The sequence below is a fragment of the Oncorhynchus clarkii genome, chromosome 1 (genome assembly GCF_045791955.1).
Source record: "Oncorhynchus clarkii lewisi isolate Uvic-CL-2024 chromosome 1, UVic_Ocla_1.0, whole genome shotgun sequence".
Lineage (NCBI taxonomy): Eukaryota > Metazoa > Chordata > Actinopteri > Salmoniformes > Salmonidae > Oncorhynchus > Oncorhynchus clarkii.
Genome location: NC_092147.1, coordinates 77,083,996 through 77,102,444, shown reverse-complemented (window position 1 = coordinate 77,102,444; position 18,449 = coordinate 77,083,996). Strand labels below are relative to the sequence as shown.

General features: G+C 41.4%; 1 protein-coding gene across 2 annotated transcripts in view; it reads left to right on the top strand.

The window, feature by feature from the left end:
• Positions 1-18,449, top strand: part of LOC139412626 (attractin-like protein 1) — a 319,192-nt gene that overhangs the window by 164,578 nt on the left and 136,165 nt on the right. The window lies entirely within an intron of this gene.

Below are 18,449 nucleotides of genomic sequence, written 5' to 3'. Positions count from 1 at the left end.
AACATTTGTTTAACAACTTGAATGGGTTGTCAGAGGGTTACTGTTTCCAATGGGGTAATAGCCCTATGTCTTGAATGGGAATTATTTGGAATGCAATTTCTCCATGAACACAGTTGACTGTCTCTTGGTTCCATCGATATATTAAGTGATTGTACTTAATCAGATTGAATAGAACTGTAATATGGTGAACAACTGAAGGCCTTGCTGATTGCAGACACAGCAGGACACTCATTATCCCTCTGTTCCTATAGCAATGGTTAAGCAACACAGAGGATACACTACCATTATAATGAGTTTGTATAATTCAGTGTTGTTTTTCTTTTGGTAGAATGTTCCACTTTCTAGGAAGACAATTACAGGACCTTAGTATTCACACCCGTTGACTTTTTCCACATTTTGTTGTTACAGCCTGAATATAATATTTATTACGTTTAGATTTTGTGTCACTGGCCTACCCCATAATGACAGTGGAATTATGTTTTTAGACATTTTTACAAATTAATAAACAATGAAAAGCTTGAGTCAATAAGTATTCAACCCCTTCGTTATGGCAAGCCTAAATAAATGCAGGAGTAAAAATGTGCTTAACAAGTCACATAATTTGCATGGACTTTTAACATGATTTATGAATGACTATCTCATCTCTGTACACCACACATACAATTATCTGTAATGTCCCTCAGTCAAGCAATGAATTTCAAACACAGATTCAACCACAAAGACCAGGGATGTTTTCCAACGCCTCGCAAAGAAGGGCACCTAATGATACATGGGTAAAAAAAAACAACAGACATTGAATATCCCTTTAAGCATGGTGAAGTTATTAATTACACTTTGGATGGTGTATCAATACACCCAGTCACTACAAATGTACAGGTGTCCTTCCTAACTCAGTTGCCGGAGAGGAAGGAAACCGCTCAGGGATTTCACCATGAGCCCAATGGTGACATTTAAACAGTTAGTTTAATGTCTGTGATAGGAGAAAACTGAGGATGGATCAACAACATTGTAGTTACTCCATAATACTAACCTAAGTGACAGAGTGAACAGAAGGAAGCCTGTACAGAATAAAATATACCAAAACATGCCTCCTGTTTACAACAAGGCACCAAATACAAAGGTTCACCTATTCCTCGACTGAATAACTGCATACAATTACAATGACTCAGTATAGAGGAATTATTTGATTAACACTATTAAATGGATCGTTGTGTGCTTTTGGAAAGCCTATTGTATTTCTCATACAGTGCATTCAGAAAGTATTCAGACCCCTTGACCCTCTACAACTTGATTGGAGTCCACCTGTGGTAAATTCTATTGATTGAACATGATTTGGAAAGGCACACACCTGTCTATATAAAGTCCTACAGTTGACAGTGTATGTCAGAGCAAAAACCAAGCCATGAGGTTGAAGGACTTGTCTGTAGAGCTCTGAGACAGGATTGTGTCGAGGCACAGATCTTTGGAAGGGTACCAAAAGATTTCTGCAGCATTGAAGGTCCCCAAGAACACTCATTTTTAAATGGAAGACGTTTTGGAAACACCAAGTCTCTTCCTAGAGCAGCTGCCCGGCCAAACAGAGCAATCGGGGGAGAAGGGCCTTGGTCGGGGAGGTGACGAACAACCCGATGGTCACTCTGACAGAGTTCTTCCTCAGTGGAGATGGGAGAACTTTCCAGAAGGACAACCATCTCTGCAGCACTCCACCAATCAGGCTTTTTATGGTAGAGTGGCCAGACGGAAGCCACTCAGTAAAAGGAGCATGACAACCCACTTGGAGTTTGCCAAAAGGCACCTAAAGCACCATTATACCATGAGAAACAATATTCACTGTACAGAGAGATCCTTGATGAAAACCTGCTCCAGAGTGCTTAGGACCTCAAATTGGGGCGATGGTTCACTTTCCAACAGGACAACGACCTTAAGCAAACAGCGAAGACAACGCAGGAATGGCTTCAGGACAAGTCTCTGAATATCCTAGAGAGGCCCAGCCAGAGCCCGGATTTGAACCCAATCTAACATCTGGAGAAACCTGAAAATTGCTGTGCAGCGATGCTCCCCATCCAACCTGAGCGAGCTTGAGAGGATCTGCAGAGAAGAGTGGTAGAAACTCCCCAAATACAGATGAATAAGCTTGTAGCTTACTACTTATGTAAATGTGGTATTTCAGTTTATAAAAAAAAAAAAAAGAATATTCTAAAAACCAGTTTTTGCTTTATCATTATGGGGTATTGTGTGTAGGTTGATGGAAACAATATATATCCATTTTACAATAAGACTGTAACAAAGCAAAATGTGGAAAAAATCAAGGGGTCTGAATACTTTCCGAATGCACTATATGTACCCAGTGAATAATTCCCCCCTCCAAAAATATATATAAGGTTTTATTCTTCCTGCAATGGATTTGATCGGTTCATAGGAATGTTCAGAAACAATATCTCTTTTAAACAATATCTGTCTCTACAGAATATATAAATATGTTAAATGTCTCTAGAACTCTCGGTGTGTGTCTTTTTAGGGCATAAAACCTTGATAGAACGACATTGAGCATAAATTATAATGAAACGTGTTTGGCAAAAATATCATCTTTAATGATCCGTGAGTTTTGCAGTGTCACCATCAATTACTTAGGATTGCCTTAAAACTGAGACGGCCGTACAAAATATTCATGGTTTAATCTTATGAACCATAAAATTGAAGTAGACTTTGGCAGTGATATTTTAAGGTGACTGTCACACGCAATGTTGTGATTAAACGGACTGAAATCTGATTGAATGGACTGACTGCAAACAGCGTGCCTAGTTAATTGACACTGAGATCCACTCTAATAGTCCTGAGCAAAAAGAAAGAAAGAAAGATGGTGGTACAGGAAATGCTAGACATGTGTTGCAATGGAATATGTCAGAGGAGTAGAGCTACACATCTGGGACAGTTGCACACTCCGAAACTCATACAGTATTTGGGATTCCTTTCTGGGTAAGGACTGGCACAATTACCATACAACCGCGTAACCGACGGTTATGGATGAATACAGTCATGAAAAGAAATAACCGTCATAACCCTTTTGCTATTCGGCCAATTACAGTTATTCCATGACCATCACAGCATAGCGTCAGCTGGCCTTCGATGCAGCAATCAAACAGATTAACATTATTAGAGGAGAACCTCCAATATCAAATACAGGCAAGTTGAAGGTGCTCTGGTAGGATACCAATATGAATGCAGTTGATTGCAGACTGTCCTGCGGCTTGTGTTTAGGTCATCCGTCCATCGATCGGGGCTCATATGTATTTCCCATTAATGCTGTTTTATCAGAGCGCTATTTAGATGTGATGGTAACGTGAGACGTTAATTATCATGATGAGCCCTATCCCACAGAGGTATATAGAGCCGTCTCAGCCGCAACTCAGTCGTCAGTAACACGAGACCAGGCCCGGCCGTTCTATTGACCTCGGTGGCTTCCGATACAGACACGGTAATGATGAGGAATTGCCCAGAGGATTCCTAATGGCCAGTCTCAATCATGCTCTAAAGTTTGGTTTAGGATGTAATGTGTATACGATTTTTTTCAAATCTAGTGATGGCTCACTATCAGCATCTGTCCTTTCATCTGACTGAGTGACTCGTGTGTTGAGAAGAAACTCGTTGGATTTTAAAATGCCTGTTTTTCCAGGTTTCTGTAGCTATTGTTATGTAAATACTCTTTCAGACCAGTCATATTGTAAGCTTTATTCTGGGATGTGCAGGCCAGGTCAGTCTAGCTGTGTCCTCTTCAGAGTGTGTCAGATGGAGGCAGAGATGTGTTGCTCTGTGGCCTTGGCTTTCGGATGCTGACAAGAGAGAGATTACTATCACCACCAAGACTATGATTAGTATACATCATCCCTGTCCTCTCCTCCACTCTCTCTTTCACATCCATTCTAAAAGGTTTTTACTCAAAAAAAATTCTCATTCACGGATACACACAGAATAACACCCTCTCTGAATTAAATGAACCCCTTTGAATTTCTATTTGTTTCCTGGACAAAAATAAGGGATTGAATATCGTCTATAGTTTCCAAATCTGGTCTGTGAGGTGTAGGGCTGTGGCAGTCATTACATTTTGTCAGCCGGTAACTGTCAAGCAAATAACTGCCGGTCTCACGGTAATTGACTGTTAATTAACAGAGACCCGTTTAGCATCTCCGGCTTCCACATGTAGCCTACAAGCCCCCGATACTGATCTTTGTAACATCTACTTTTTAGTCTAATAAATCCATTTAATATAGCCTACACCATCATAATAAGTAATAAATGATAAGTAAGTAGTCTATTTCAGAAAAACTGAAGAGTATATTTGGTGCAACTGATTATTAGAAAAAAGTTGCATGAAAGGCTTGTGCTCATCTCTGTTTCCTGCGCAGGCGGCACACACTTCATCAGTCTCTCATTCACAATTTGACAAGCACTTGATAATATTCTCACCCATCAGACTATTGTCAATTTAATCAGAAAGTATTCACAATACTTGACTTTTCTCCCCAAAAATGGTCTTATAGCCTGAATTTAAAATGGATTAAGTTGGGATTTTGTGTCACTGGCCTACACAATACCCCATAATGTCAAAGTAGAATTATGTTTTTTTGAAATGTTAGCAAATTAATAAAAAAAGTGTCAATAAGTATACAACCCCTTTGTTGTGTGTAGCCTAAATAAGTTCAGGAGTAAAAATGCCCTAACAAGTCACATACATTTTATGGACTCGCTCTGTGTGCAATAATAGTGTTCAACATGGTTTTTGAATGACTACCTCATCTCTGTACCCCACACAAACTATTATCTGTAAGGTCCCTCAGTCGGGCAGTGCATTTAAAATACAGATTCAACTACAACGACCAGGGAGGTTTTCCAATGCCTCGTAAAGAAGGGTAGATGGGTAAAAAAACAAAACAGATGTTGAATATCCCTTTAATTACACTTTGGATGATGTATCAATAGACCCAGAGATACAGGCGTCATTTCTAACTCAGTTGCAAGAGAGGAAGAAAACCGCTCAGGGATTTCACCATGAGGCCAATGTTGACTTTAAATGGCTGTGATAGGAGAAAACTGAGGGTGGTTCAACAACATTGTTGTTACTCCACAATATTAACCTAAATCAGTGAAAAGGAGGACGCCTGTACAGAATTTTTTTTGTTCCAAAACATGCATCCTATTTGCAGCAAAGCAGTAAAGTAAAACTACAAAAAATGTGGCAAAGAAATGTACTTTTTGTCCTGAATACAAAGTGTTATGTTTGGGGCAAATCCAACACAAACACATCACAGAGTACCACTCTTCATATTTTCAAGCATGGTGGTGGCTGCATCATGTTATGGGTATCCTTAACATAAACAGAATATAGCTAAGCACAGGCAAAATCCTAGAGGAAAACCTGGTTCAGTCTGCCTTTCAGTAGGACAATAACCTAAAACACAAGGCCAAATATACACTGGAGTTTCTTACCAAGACAATATTGAATGTTCTTGAGTGGCCTACGAATGACCATCAGCGGAATCAGAGCGCAGTTTTGGAGAAGCCTAGTTACCGTGACTCAACGGTCACATGTAATTTGACTTATGACTGCCGGTGTAGCGGTAATACGGTCACCATAACAGCCCTAGTTAGGCGGTCTACCTAAGAAACCTAGATCCTGGTTTTCTAACAGCATTTTACACAAACATTTTAAAGAGCGACTGCCTTTAAAATGCTACATTTCCCTTTGAAAACAGCTGACGTGGCTTCGATTCAAACACAGTTATTCTAGTGCCAAAATTGACTAGATAGTGTCAAAAGGATCATTTTGTTCATAAAGTCAGTCTCGTCTGAAACGAAGTTTGGAAAATCTGTGCATCATAACAGGTAAATGAAGGTTGGGTTTTGATTTGATGATGTCCATTTGCCCACTACCATGGGGTGAACAGCTGAGGTGATAGCTCTCTATCCAATAGTATAGACAGTGAAACAGACCTGTCCAGCAGCTCCCACTTTGTTTACATAAGACAACACGTTGTGCATTTCTGAACTTGAGAAAAACTGCACCAAACACCTTAGTTAGATGTAAAATTGCGCATCTAAAACATCCTTGTCAAAGACGTCAAAATTCAGTACAGATTTCTTGAGTTATGTTAGATTCATTCTGGTTATTTTGAGGAAGTGAAATAGGTCAGGAAACGCACCTCCAAGACTGAAATCTCGCTTTTCTAATGACCAACAGAAAAACACGTGCCAATCGGTGTTTTCAGTGGCTCTTTAAACCTTCCCCCACATACAATGTGTGTCTTAGACATGTCTATATCTCTAGAAGCCATTTGAAATGACTTTGCTTCACTGTCCTCCGCAGATTTCTACATGTATTGTTATGGTAGTCTGCATGTAAACAAGCCCACTGACGCCCTTCTCCTATAGGAGGACCTAGATTGACCGTGACCATTTCAGTCCTCGCTAACAGTGCCAGTGTAGTCGTGTGCTCTTGTACCTGACATGATGTTATTCACTGTGGCATTGAGAGTGGGTGTAAGGATGGTCCTCCTCCTTCCCCCGGTCTTGGTATGATTTTTAGCACAACCACCATCCCAGATGACCCTCTGAGCTGTCCAACACACTGCCTGAATGACTGAGAGCCGTGTCTCACTGTCTGACTCTAATGGACCGTCTCAGTGGTGACAATGACCGAGGGCTTGTCACACATTCCCCACTAAGCGATGGCTCTCTGTCTCTCTCACTCACGCATACTTTTTCAATCCACTTCACAGAACTTAATCAGATCTGAAAGGGACATCCTCCTAATTAAACACTCTTAAACACAAGGAATATGAAGCCCCTAAATTTGACAGATGTCTGTGTAGTGCTGTCACTTTCTCTCCACGAACATCTAGAGGAAGAGGGACAGCTAGGATACAGTGTATGTGTGGGTGTGTGCTATACTTGTTATATTTATAATTGGTGTATATTGACATGTTTCATAAGATTATATATATATTTTTGACATAGATACGTGTTTGTAAATAAGCATGTTTTTCACATTCCGGTTTGCATGCCATGCTCTAGTCCTCCACCTCCTCACAAATGACATGTTATTATTCATAATTCCAATTAGCGTACAGTCATGAGGACAATTCACTGTGGTTTCCATGGGATACATTAGTGCACCATTTCTGTGATGTATTGCCGAGCTGTACCGGGAAGTATTTCTGGCCCATTGCTCTTAGGGGGTTAAAGACTGCACCGGATGGATGATGGACGCCCAGTCCCACCTCCCCCCTCGTTGTTAGTGTGAGTATGCCCCCTGTAGCTGAATGACATCACCCCTGCTCTGAGGGCTGGTTGGAGGGCAGAGTGAGCGCTGCTGATTGTTTGTCCTCGTAGAACAGATTTTGATTGAATCTGTCACGGTGACTTCGCACCTTCTTCCTGACTCAGTTTTTTTCTACCATGTCATCACACTTTACCAAATTTTTTCCCCTGTTTTTTTTTGGTCGGCTTTGTAGACCCAGGAGATGATAACTCTACTAGTCAAGGCAGTATGAGATTCTTTGTCACACATTTTATTGGGACATGTTTCTCTCTCTCTCATTGCCTGTCCTACAAGTTCATGTCATCTGTCTTCTATAATTTGATCGGTGTACTGTATCTGCTACCTTCCTGCATTTATTGCTCTGTATTTTCTGTTTTAACTTTTTATAATTAACAGAAGAAGAGTTCCCTTTGACCAATTCTTATTTCTCAGCAGAATCAAATCAAATGTATTTATATAGCCCTTCGTACATCAGCTGATATCTCAAAGTGCTGTACAGAAACCCAGCCTAAAACCCAAACAGCAAGCAGTGCAGGTGTAGAAGCACGGTGGCTAGGAAAAACTCCCTAGAAAGGCCAAAACCTAGGAAGAAACCTAGAGGAACCAGGCTACGAGGGGTGGCCAGTGGAGCAGCAGCACGGCCAGGTGGACTGGTGACAGCAAGGAGTCATCAGGCCAGGTAGTCCTGAGGCATGGTCCTACGGCTCAGGTCCTCCGAGAGAGAGAAAGAAAGAGAGAATTAGAGAGAGCATACTTAAATTCACATAGGACACCGGATAAGACAGGAAAAGTACTCCAGATATAACAAACTGACCCTAGCCCCCGACACATAAACTACTGCAGCATAAATACTGGAGGCTGAGACAGGAGGGGTCAGGAGACACTGTGGCCCCATCCGATGATACCCCCGGACAGGGCCAAACAGGAAGGATATAACCCCACCCGCTTTGCCAAAGCACAGCCCCCACACCACTAGAGGCAGAACTACTCTAATTTTCTATATGATTAGTTTGGTGTGAGTGACGATATACCTGTCAGGATGAGCTCAGTATACTCAGCAAACTGATACCCCGAACTTCTCATGTGTAGCACATTTCCTCGAACTCCCCCTGCACCTCCAGAGTGTATCCAGTTTGTCTGTTTAATGAAGGCTTTGAGTGTGAACGCCTGCCCCTATCCATCACCTACCCAGCCAGCCTGCCACCACACAGAAACAAAAGCTGTATGAATCCTGCCTTCTCATCGATTCTCTTCTTCCCACTGACTGCTGCGTGGCCAGGCCTAATTCAGCTGATTAAATGGGTTTCAGTGAGGCTGCCATGTTGTTTCCCCCAGCACACATTGGTCCGTGATTAGATTTTCTCCCAACACAGAGTCACTTATTTACCCTTTCAGCGGACATCATTAAATAGAATGCCTTTCATAATGTAATTGCTGATAGGCACTGTGCGGTGTACCTTAGTAGCCGCTCGCCATCCGACGATGGTAGTAACAAAGTGTCCTTTATTGGATAAAAGGGAAATTTAAACAGCGCATACAACATAGCACAATCTGTATCTGATGATAGAGATCCTCTTTCCTATGGATGTAAGAGGAGAGGCCAGGTTAAGTGCTGCCTGTTTAAAGATATGGGAAATGGAGATAATATCATGGCTGCTGATTGGGGGTTCAAGTGACTCATGGTCATTAATATCTACCGCAATGCAGAGGAATTATAATGATGTCGCAACAGGCACTTAAATCTGAACAATATGACAGTTGTTTTTCACTTATTTTCTCAAATAAAACCAAATTGGTGAAATTGATCATTTGATTGGTAAAATTGGTTAAATTAATCAGTTGACAGATGTCTCTGGGAAACACTGTTCAAACACTGTTCACTTTAGCAGGAGAAATGTCTAACTGTAAAACGAACAGACACACAAACAAATGAACTATAAAGGACAGTCAACCATAGACCCCCCAAAAATGTATTCCACTCAATAATTCCAATGTACAGTGCCTTGCGAAAGTATTCGGCCCCCTTGAACTTTGCGACCTTTTGCCACATTTCAGGCTTCAAAAATAAAGATATAAAACTGTATTTTTTTGTGAAGAATCAACAACAAGTGGGACACAATCATGAAGTGGAACGACATTTATTGGATATTTAAAACTTTTTTAACAAATCAAAAACTGAAAAATTGGGCGTGCAAAATTATTCAGCCCCTTTACTTTCAGTGCAGCAAACTCTCTCCAGAAGTTCAGTGACGATCTCTGAATTATCCAATGTTGACCTAAATGACTAATGATGATAAATACAATCCACCTGTGTGTAATCAAGTCTCCGTATAAATGCACCTGCACTGTGATAGTCTCAGAGGTCCGTTAAAAGCGCAGAGAGCATCATGAAGAACAAGGAACACACCAGGCAGCCGGATTTGGATACAAAAATATTTCCCAAGCTTTAAACATCCCAAGGAGCACTGTGCAAGCGATAATATTGAAATGGAAGGAGTATCAGACCACTGCAAATCTACCAAGACCTGGCCGTCCCTCTAAACTTTCAGCTCATACAAGGAGAAGACTGATCAGAGATGCAGCCAAGAGGCCCATGATCACTCTGGATGAACTGCAGAGATCTACAGCTGAGGTGGGAGACTCTGTCCATAGGATAACAATCAGTCTTATATTGCACAAATCTGGCCTTTATGGAAGAGTGGCAAGAAGAAAGCCATTTCTTAAAGATATCCATAAAAAGTGTTGTTTAAAGTTTGCCACAAGCCACCTGGGAGACACACCAAACATGTGGAAGAAGGTGCTCTGGTCAGATGAAACCAAAATTGAACTTTTTGGCAACAATGCAAAACGTTATGTTTGGCGTAAAAGCAACACAGCTCATCACACTGAACACACCATCCCCACTGTCAAACATGGTGGTGGCAGCATCATGGTTTGGGCCTGCTTTTCTTCAGCAGGGACAGGGAAGATGGTTAAAATTGATGGGAAGATGGATGGAGCCAAATACAGGACCATTCTGGAAGAAAACCTGATGGAGTCTGCAAAAGACCTGAGACTGGGACGGAGATTTGTCTTCCAACATGACAATGATCCAAAACATAAAGCAAAATCTACAATGGAATGGTTCAAAAATAAACATTTCCAGGTGTTAGAATGGCCAAGTCAAAGTCCAGACCTGAATCCAATCGAGAATCTGTGGAAAGAACTGAAAACTGCTGTTCACAAATGCTCTCCATCCAACCTCACTGAGCTCGAGCTGTTTTGCAAGGAGGAATGGGAAAACATTTCAGTCTCTGTGCAAAACTGATAGAGACATACTCCAAGCGACTTACAGCTGTAATCGCAGCAAAAGGTGGCGCTACAAAGTATTAACTTAAGGGGGCTGAATAATTTTGCACGCCCAATTTTTCAGTTTTTGATTTGTTAAAAAAGTTTGAAATATCCAATAAATGTCGTTCCACTTCATGATTGTGTCCCACTTGTTGTTGATTCTTCACAAAAAAATACAGTTTTATATCTTTATGTTTGAAGCCTGAAATGTGGCAAAAGGTCGCAAAGTTCAAGGGGGCCGAATACTTTCGCAAGGCACTGTATATCTCTTTACCGCATTCGATATAAACAGTAGTGTCCACCGCACTCGATGTAAACAGTAGTGTCCACCGCACTCGATGTAAACAGTAGTGTCCAACGCACTCGATGTAAACAGTAGTGTCCACCGCACTCGATATAAACAGTAGTGTCCACCGCACTCGATGTAAACAGTAGTGTCCACCGCACTCGATGTAAACAGTAGTGTCCACCGCACTCGATATAAACAGTAGTGTCCACCGCACTCGATGTAAACAGTAGTGTCCACCGCACTCGATATAAACAGTAGTGTCCACCGCACTCGATGTAAACAGTAGTGTCCACCGCACTCGATATAAACAGTAGTGTCCACCGCACTCGATGTAAACAGTAGTGTCCACCGCACTCGATGTAAACAGTAGTGTCCACCGCACTCGATGTAAACAGTAGTGTCCACCGCACTCGATATAAACAGTAGTGTCCACCGCACTCGATGTAAACAGTAGTGTCCACCGCACTCGATATAAACAGTAGTGTCCACCGCACTCGATATAAACAGTAGTGTCCACCGGACTCGATATAAACAGTAGTGTCCACCGCACTCGATGTAAACAGTAGTGTCCACCGCACTCGATATAAACAGTAGTGTCCACCGGACTCGATATAAACAGTAGTGTCCACCGCACTCGATATAAACAGTAGTGTCCACCGCACTCAATGTAAACAGTAGTGTCCACCACACTCGATATAAACAGTAGTATCCACCGTACTCGATATAATTAGAAGTATCCACCGCACTCGATATAATTAGAAGTATCCATACATTGGTTTGCACTTATGACCAAAGCTGCTGCTGACTATTTTGTCCTTGGAGAGTGTTTTTGAGGGACCCTGCAGGGTGGAACTGCTGGATAGCACTCTTCCTGGTACTAGGAACCCATTTGGGCCTGTTTTCAACCTCCAACACCCCCCCCCCCCCCCTGCAGTCATGTCCGTTCCCAGAGGCCGGAACATGGACAAACCTCTGGTGATGGTTGTTAGCGCACAACAGGCTTTATTGAATATCAATGATGCTGCCATTACATTGGGAGAAGAAGGAGAAGCAGTGAGTCTAGTTAGAAAAACAAGTATTTACGTGTCACTCCACAATGATACAACAATACAAAATACATACACAAAAATAACACACACACACGTATGCATAAACTAAAAACAGAGTAGAGTAGAAAAGAAAGGACATTTACGTCTCCGTTGGAGGACAAGGTGGCCGGCTTTGGCACAGGCATTAACATTATTGTTACCTATTATAATATAATTTATTATTTTCATGAAGACAGTTCATTTTCATTTTGTCTGGACAGGTGACAAAAAAAATCCCCATTTTCATTGTATAACCCACAGTAAAGCAAGGCATGAGCGTCGGTTTCAATGTGTCAATGTTTCATCGTTACAAAAATAACATACACGTTTATCTAGGGGAGTGTTTACGTCTACATTTAGCAAAAGATATGGCTTGAAAACAGTACAGGGGGTTCTGTGCCAAAAGGTCATTTTAAAAAGGCAGTGGGTGCACAGTTTGTTACTTTCAGGTTTGTTTATCAGTTGGTACCACTTTAGTTCATTACTCTCTAAAAGTGCTGATTGAAAAGCATTCCGGTCTTTTCTAGATTACTGTCTGTTTGTATCAGTGAGTCATATGGATGGAGTTAAAAAAGCGTCAATGAATCAAAGTTTAGTGAAACATTTTTAAAGGTAGGCCACCAATGGCTTTACACTTTGTAACAATGGCACCAAGGGCACGATTTGCATGGTTAGCTATGTTCTTAAGACACATATCAAAAAAGTTCATTAATAATCAACCCCCAATACTTGGACTCACTGACGACATCTAACATGGCAGGACAACAGAAGAAGAAACCAGAAAGAGTTCTAGGCCCTGCTGAGTTCCTATAGTGTACTACCTTAGTTTAGTCCACATTGATATTCCGTTTCCATTGTTGGCACCAGGAAAAACAATATTTAACATTTCTTCAAGGTCATCTTCCATTTCAGAGATCAACACATTGTCATCTGCATAGAAAAGAACAGACCCTCATTCATTGTTAACAGATTATTTTTTTCTAGGACCAGAGTCAGATCGTGAATATACATTGAGAACAGAATAGGTGATAAAATGCAACCCTGTTTTACACCAATGTCAACGGGGAACCAATCTATTAGGCAGCCATTAACTCGAACACAACATTTTACATGATCATTATCAGGCATTTCAGGATGTTACCGTTTAGACCAATTGACTCCAGATTGTCTCATAACATGTATGACCGATAGAAAAACTGGAGAAAAAAAACAGATAGGAAAAAAAGTGGTCAAATAGAATGTCTCTCTATACGACTTTGTGACTTTATTCAATATTTAGATACAATATAAGATTACAATCACTTTATTGGTCAATTGCACACAACCCAGCAAACAGGGGATGTCCTGAGGACATTCAGCGACGTTCCCAATAGGTTCCTTGAAGGTTTCGACGTGACGTTATCCCACTGACTTTCTGAGAACATTCTAACAATATCTTGTGAATGTTCTCTGGGGGACATTTGTCTAGCTCCCTGTATGTTCCCAGGATGTCACTAAGGACCATGTCAATTTCTTTTGGGGACTTTCTCAGGGATTTTGTTTGACTAGTCCTTACTAGTCATGTCGCATGATGGTCCCAAGGGAACATTTTCTGGGGGACCTTTTAATAGTTCTCTGTCTGTTCCAGGGACATTTTTTGAACGTTGTGTCATGGTTCCCTGAAGGTGCCCTGAACATTCTTGGGACGTTGTGTCATAGTCTCCTGGACGTTACTTGGGACATTGCATCAAGGTCCCCTGGAGATTTTGTCTAGTTCCCAGTTTGTCCCGAAGACGTCCCAGAGGATGTTGTGTCATGGTCCCCTGGAGGTTTTGTCTGGTTCCTGACTCGTCCCGGGGACATCCCTGAGGACCTTTTTTTGAAGTTCTTGGAACGTTGCGTCATGGACCCCTGGAGGTTTGTCCTGGGGACGTCCCCGAGGACATTTTTGGGACGTTCTTGGGATGTTTAAAAGTTAATATTCTGTTATCTCATAATCAAATAATGTTGTTGACTCGTCCGATACCCGTATTGGTGGCCAAAGCACAAATTGTAGAATAAACACTTAAAAGCCCCACCTCAGAGAGTATGATGTCATACTCCTGAGGAGGAGAAGCTGGCCAATCAGCGGTCTACTCGTATGAATATTTTTAATGACTAGTATACGCCCTTACCATTCAGTTGTTGGGGTTCGCCCACACCATTACAACACAGAAAAGCTGCTTTTTAACTTACTTACAATTTTTTGGAAGGAAAACTATTTAACTCATATTGTAATTAATTGTAGGTCATATTTCTGGAAACACTTGACAGTTACTTTAATGTGGGCCTCTGGGCCTTGGAGACTTATCATTGACTTCAGAGGCTTGTGACTGTCTCTTCCCTCTCTCTCTTGGTTTGGTCTCACTCCTAGCAACTGAAAGAGGTTACTATTCAGCTTTAGAGGGCACTGTCACTCATTACATTCTTAACCTCTGATCGCCAAACAATTAGATTCTAGTAGAGAGGGAGTGGAGCTGGAACAGAGGCCTGTGGGATGGGACTGAGTGTTTGTGTGGAAGAATTCCCCTCTGGCTTCATCATCTTATGTGATCTGTTGACTGTCCTCAATTTATTATTAATACAGTTGGCCTGCTATTTATAATATCCACGTTCCTTTTTTAGTTATGGTAGGGTAGAAGAAACCCCCTATCAACGGAATGTAATTAAAATATTGCACATTTACATATTTAAACTGATCTACCATACACCATCAAATGGGCTCTCTCCACCCTGTAAAAAACCTGCAGGCCTGCTGAAAGGGCTCAGACTAGCAAGTTAACATCACTTCCTTTTCCTCAAAGAGCTTCTTAATGAAACATAGTAAAAGGCAAATGGTTTTGTAAGAGTAAAATTCCACAAGTGAGTGCGGAGATAAAAACGAGTGAGTGCTCTTTTATGATGAAGGGATTTTGTCCATGCGAGCAGCTTATGTCAGAAGCAGTGATATGGACAATTTGCTCGAGTTCCAGTGCCAACGAGACCTGGCGATGACGCTACCGCTGTACGTCTCCTGCAGAACAGGGCCCGCACTGCTTATCGATTGTTGTTGCTTTCCCGACTGCGGCTGTCGTATGTTGAATGGCCATCCTCGCCACCGTGCGTCAGACGGGTGTACTTGAGGGCAGAGTGCACTGACGGCAGACGAAGGCTACAATGTGAGATCACTCTTAATGGCGTGTCCCTCTGGATGAAAATCACCCTTTCTCAATGTTTTTCATTGGGAGGCAATTTCACTAGAAACGTACATGCCAGTAAATCATGGAATCCCTTCAGCCGCCAATGTACCCTCAGAGGTATTATTCAGACATGGCCAGGTTTTTGACCAGTAAAGTGCATACATCGTTATGTCATGACTCATCTTTAATGTATAGGAACTAGAATAACCTACCAGAAACATAGTCCTCTGTGGAACAGCGTACATTTCCCCTCTGAGGACATTCAAAATGAACCAACTCATGGCCCTTCTATTAGGTGGATTTCTGCTCTTGGCTTGATGAAAAGAATGGAAATCAATTTTATGCCTGCAAAATAATCCCATTTCTATGAACGACTTCAGCATAGGCACAGACCCTTTTGAGGAGTCGTAGCTGAAGGCAGTAGCTTTGTAATCACAGCAGGCTCAGTGTGGCCCAACGCTGAAGAGTTGTAGTCATGGCGAGAAGGGGGAAAAAAATTGTTGATCATTGGGACTGATGCCAAGTCAAAAAAATCATAGAGGGTGGTTCTGTATACAGTTAATGACAGGTGTTTTTGAGTTAGTTTGTGAACTTAGTTTTGCTTGTGGTGGGGGAGCAGGGGGGACTTGGTCAATCAATCAATCAATCAATCAATCAAATGTATTTACAAAGCCCTTTTTAACTCCACAGTCATCACAAAGTGCTTGTACAAAAATCCAGCCTAAAACCACAGAGAGAAAGCAATGCACATGCTTATCCTTCTAGTTTAGTCTGTGTGTTTACTGCCATTGTATGTATACCAGACAGAATTTCTTCCACTTAGTCCAGGTAAACTTGGTTAAGCAGGCCACTGATAAACAACATAAAGCAACACATTGTGGAGAAATGTTACATGCCAACATATTAACATGCCATTCAATGTCCGCTGGCATGAGCTAAAACATGAGAAAATCACAGTAGTGAAAAATGTGGGTGGTAAATTTAGTCATGAAACTACAATACTGGTCTTGTAATAGGAGATAACCTATGGTGCTGCAGCTAAAGCCATTTGCATCACAGAGAAAAAGTAGTCCCCTTATGTAACGGTTCATAGCAACCACTAGCCTTAGGTAAAGCATTACTATGATTGAGTAATGTCCAGAGAGCCCACTCACCTGGTGTCCCTTGACTGGAACAGGCCCTGATTAGCAGGGAAGGAAGATAATATACAGTACCAGTCAAAAGTTTGGATACACCTACTCATTCCTGGGTGTTTCTTTATTTTTACTATTTTCTACATTGTAGAATAATAGTGAAGACATCAAAACTATGAAATAGCGCATATGGAATCATGTAGTAACCAAAACAGTGTTAAATAAATCAAAATATATTTGAGATTCTTCAAAGTAGCCACCTTAATGACAGCTTTGCACACTCTTGGCATTCTCTCAACCAGCTTCATGAGGTAGTCACCTGGAATGCATTTCAATTAACAGGTTTGCTTTGTTAAAAGTTAAGTTTCTGGACATTTCTGGCCAGGTCTTTGTTTCTGGCCATTTTGAGCCTGTAATCGAACCCACAAATGCTGATGCTCCAGATACTCAACTAGTCTATTAAAATGATACACTTGGATTAGCTAACACAACATGTCATTGGAACACAGGAGTGATGGTTGCTGATAATGGGCCTCTGTACGCCTATGTAGATATTCCATTCAAAATCAGCCGTTTCCAGCTACAATAGTCATTTACAACATTAACAATGTCTACACTGTATTTCTGAACAATTTTGAAATGTGCTTTTCTTTCAAAAACAAGGACATTTCTAAGTGACTCCAAACTTTTGAACGGTAGTAGATATATAATCATATTCAGACCCCTTCCCCTTTTCTACATTTTGCTACATTACAGCCTTATTCTAAAATGGATTAACCCCCCCCCCCCCCCCCCCCCCATAACTCTACACACAATGGCCCATAATGACAAAGTGAAAACAGGTTTTGAGAAATGTTTGCAAAATATAAACCTGAAATACCATATTTACATAAGTATTCAGACCTTCTCCCTTCGATGAGACTCTAAATTTAGATTCCACTTGTGGTAAATTCAATTGATTGAACATGATTTGCAAAGGCACACACCTGTCTATATAAGGTCCCACAGTTGACGGTGCATGTCAGAGCAGAAACCAAGACATGAGGTCGAAGGAATTGTCCGTAAAGCTCTGAAACAGGATTGTGTCGAGGCACAGATCCGGGGAAGGGTACCAAAGAAATCCTGTAGCGTTGGAGGTCCCCAAGTACACAGTGGCCTCTATTCTTAAATGGTAGAAGTTTGGAATCACCAAGACTCTTCCTAGAGCTGGCCGCCTGGCCAAACTGAGCAATTGTTCTTCTGTGGAGATGTGAGAACCTTTTGCAGCACTCCAGCAATCAGGCCTTTATGGTAGAGTGGCCAGACGAAGCCACTCCTCAATAAAAGGCACATGACAGCCTGCTTGGAGTTTACTAAAAGGCTCCTAAAGGACTCTCAGACCATTAGAAACAAGATTCTCTGTTCTGATGAATCCGAGATCATACTCTTTGGCCTGAATGCCAAATGTCACGTCTGGAAACCTGGCACCATCCCTACAGTAAAGCATGTTGTTGGTAGCATCACACTGTGGGATTGTTTTTCAGCGGCAGGAACTGGGTGACTCGTCAGGATCGAGGAGAGACTTGAGAATAGCTGTGCAACGACTCTCCCCATCCAACCTTGATAGAATCTGCAGAGAAGAATGGGTGAAACTCCCTAAATACAGGCGTGCCAAGCTTGTGGCATTATACCCAAGAAGACTCGTGGCTGTAATCGCTACCAAAGGTGCTTCAACAAAGTACTGAGTAAAGGGTCTGAATACTCATGTTAATGTGATATTATTTATTTATTTTTTGTAAATTTGCAAAAATGTCTAAACCTGTTTTTTATTTTTCATTATGGGGTATTGTGTGTAGATTGATGAGGGGGGGGGGGGGAAACTATTTAATACATTTTAGAATAAGGCTGTAATGTTACAAAATGCAGAAAATGGTAAGGGGTCTGTGGAAAAAGTCTAGGGGTATGAATACTTTCCGAATGCACTTTATATAAAGTATAATCTGCATAAAGATTAAGTTGACATTTTTTAACAGATTGACCAGTGGTGTTTATGTAAATAGTGAAGAGAAAAGGTCCCAAAATGGACCCCTGTGGTACAGCTTTATCCACTTCAAGAAA